The sequence below is a fragment of the Vitis riparia genome, unplaced genomic scaffold (genome assembly GCF_004353265.1).
Source record: "Vitis riparia cultivar Riparia Gloire de Montpellier isolate 1030 unplaced genomic scaffold, EGFV_Vit.rip_1.0 scaffold447_pilon_pilon, whole genome shotgun sequence".
NCBI classification, from domain to species: Eukaryota; Viridiplantae; Streptophyta; class Magnoliopsida; order Vitales; family Vitaceae; genus Vitis; species Vitis riparia.
The window spans coordinates 126,318-130,105 of NW_023269680.1; positions in this window are offsets into that span (position 1 = coordinate 126,318).

A 3,788-nucleotide genomic window follows, 5' to 3' on the forward strand; every position below is an offset into this window, starting at 1 on the left:
AATGGTGTCATCAAGATCTAACTCAGGCATGACAGTAAATGATCTAGCAAAGACCCTTTCCTCCATGTCTGCGCCAATGATGAGATCAGATGCTGCTATAGATGTCTTAGGAGCTTTAGGAAGTTTCAAAATGCCTATTAGCATTGTAGAGGCTCTAAGCCTGAACTGTTGACTTAATGGTCTAGGCACTTGGTGAAGACCGATAAGAGAGGGGTTTTGTTCCTCCTGAAAGTTGACAGAACTTGTCCAAAAGTACTAAAGCCCTTATTCCATCAATGCAAGGCTATATTCCTAGTCCATAAGCAAACTGAGCTAAAGGAGCAACAAGATTTGATTTTCTCACCATTAAGCCAATGACACTGTCATTATGTTGATTCAAATTTGGTGGCCCAAAAGATAAAAATAGTAAGATCCTTTCCTTGGTAAGAAGAATCTGTAGCAACTCCAACCTTCATGATTGCCCCATTCATGACTAGAGCATCAAGTGTAGCTTCTGGCTCAATTAAGATTGTGACTCTGAAGCAAAAGGTGACCATGCATGTGTGTACACCTGTAGGTGGAAAGATGCCAGGAAAAATGGGCAGCCTGCCCTTTCTCCTTTAACACAAATAAAATGATGGACAACAATAATGAGTAGTACTTTTGCTGAGTCCATTGCTGCTGCAGTATTGGAGTCAAGGAACAATAGCTTCTACAGATGCAAAAATTTCAAGTTTTATAAAATCCCAAGAAGCATCATCCAACTTTGTTACAGTTTTCTAGTGGAGAACTTGAATAATTCCATCAATTCCATAAAGACTTTTTCTAGTGGAGAACTCATAGCTGAACAACCATTCAGAAAGTTTCCAAGAACAGCTGCAATGCCATATCTAGATTCATGTCTTAGAAAACGAAAGTCCCAGCAAATTCATAAGGAATCTATAGACATAACTTGTCATGATTTCCTAGGAAATCCCCAACCAGATTCTTATTCAACCTAGCAATGTACCTGGAAAAGCAAGCCACACTTTGTGGGTCAAGTTTACCAGGCAAGAGATGAGTTCCTTGGAGAAACTCTAGCCCTTTCTTCGGGTCTCAGTTAAAATGATCAACTCCAATCATCAGTCTTCTTTTAATATACTTCTTTTGGCAAACCAATGGAACTCAAATACTAGGATCACTATAATTATCACACTTCACTATCCAGAAGGGGGTATATTCCTCAAGATTTACTAGAAACTTTCTAAACCAAATGATCCATTGCCCTCCTTCGTGGCCATTCCCCTAATTACAACAATCAAGCCATTCAAAGCAAGAATATGCATAGCAGACAAAGGGTAGTTCACAAGAAATGTATTCTTTAACAACAAATTAGCAGAATCTTCAAACACACTGTTGCAAGTTATGTCACCATCTAACTTGGCATAAATCTTTGTCATGAAACTTTTCTGCCTGCAAAAGTCAACTAGAGTCTCCATAGCAACTTCTTGTTGTTGATATGAAGCACCATATCTACTTTGAGCAAGTCATAGGATTACCTAGAAAAAGAAAGCCTCAAGTTGTAGTTTAAGCTTGACCCACACACCGATCCCCAGTAGAGTTGTCATTTTGTGGACCTACATTTTTCATGCGTGTTCCCACTTGATGGCGTGACTTGTTTTTTATTGTGGAAATTTTAATTTTGGAAAAATTTGGGCCATAACAAAGGCCCATATTTATTTGCATGAATTAATTCCACAAAATCCATTTTTCTAATGATCATGGAGGAAGTATCATAGAAATATGAATAAATTCCATTATTTTCAGAATTGGAGAATGTATTCATGCTTATGAAAATTGAGAAAGATAAAGAAATTATTTAAAAACCAAGAAAAATAAGAAAATGCATGCCAGAAAGAAAATTTTGCAGCAAATAAATTTATTAAAAACATATTTTATTAATTTGAAGACATCTAAGGGTGAAATTTAAAATCCAGGAATATTTCAGTTGAAAATGGATTTGAAATTTCAATTCAAAATTATAAATTCCCAAAGAAAGAAGCATCTAGAAGAGGATAGTTTGCATGTGGGACCTCTCAATACAAGTGGCACGTGTGGGGCAAACGGATTTGGAGAGTTGTCTTTTGTTACCATTTTCTTGTAGCTATCTTGCTTAGAAATCACTCTCTGAGTTGTGGTATTGGAGTGGAACCCACAAGCCAATATCTAGTGCAATCAATAATTAGCTTGAAGAAATTCAGAGTCACTTCCCACTTCATCTCCAGTAAAGCCAACATGTAGGAAGTGATGGACATCCCAACAAAATGTGATAAGAATATGAGTGCCTTGGTCAAATTACATCTTATTTCTGAATCTGAATTGTGATGACTAGAGAATGATTGTTGTCTAGAACTTAGAGAGTTTCTCATTTGATGGAGCCAAACTGAAGTCATCCCCCTTTGTACAACCTTCTTCAACCTTAAAGATACCTCTCACTTAAGGCCAATGAGCTTTTGTGTCCAAGGAAAAACCAAAGCTCCACAACCATGAGGGGTGCATTGGATAAACTTCTATTCCAATACTTGTGGTGAACTGTGGTTGCACCGGTGTGGAATCCATAATGGAATATACTGCATGAGAGCATGGACATCTTATCTATTTCGACATCTTAAGAGCCATAAGCTTTGCTATCCCAGTATCTGCTTCTTCGTCCAAGGAACAAAAATTTATAATTAGCCAAAGTACCACTAAATAGCTTCAGTGCGACAACAAGCCCTGAGAGAACCACAAATGTCGTTCCCTGTATATCACCATTGGGGATGAGATGAGTTGTGTGGTATCTTGCAAGAAGCTCAAAAGCATTATGGTTTGCAAAATCTTCAAATCGTGTAACTTTTTTCTCCATAGTTTTGCTTGACAACAGACATGAACTCGTGCAAAAATTCACAGTATTCCTTCCCAAGAAGAATGTCCAGCAAGTAGACAATTAAGAAACAACCAGCTTCATGTTGAATAACCTTGTTATGATACTTCAGACTAAAAGTATGACCAACTTTATAAAAAACCAAGATGTAGGTTTCTTTCTATAGAACCAAGAATTGCATCCATCTAGTTAGAACTTGAAACTGAAATGTCCAGATTTGATGCCAAAGCAGATTCCAAGGTGCACCAAGCTTTTTTGGTTTCTACGAATTAACTTTGGTGCAGCTCATTAAAGCTCAAATTATCATTCTCAAGTTGATGACCAGCTTTTTTATTTTCAAGAACTACTTCTATGCTTGACAAAGCTGCTTGTTCTTCTTGAACTTTCTCACTTGCAGTGTCACTTGAGAAACAAGCTTGATCTTCTAGGACTTTTGCATTTGGTACATTGCCTTTCATCTCCTCATTAGTTTAAGTCTCCTACTTCACTAGATATTCAACAACCAGACTAGGTGGCCACATTAGTTTGTTCAGAAGACATATTTACTGATTGGCATATGGGGATGGAGTAAACTACTCACTCGGTGCTACAACTTTTGTAGAACCAGTTCGTGACATTCCTGGTACAGTAACTGGATAGGTGGAAAATGATGTAGTTGGCGGACAAACACACTTGTAGTAGTGTACATTAGGATGAGCTCCCACAAAATCCTTGTTTTGCATCATCTTTTCAGCGATCCTCATCAGGTTTTTCAAATGTGAGTAGAGGGTGCTTTTGGAATATAATCTTTTACTTGGTTTTCTGCCATTAACTAAGAAAAGTGTATTTTCACTGCTTCTGCTTGCACTGCTACCACTGTTGAGAGATAACTTCTATACTCACTCCCACATCAACTCCACAAGATTCG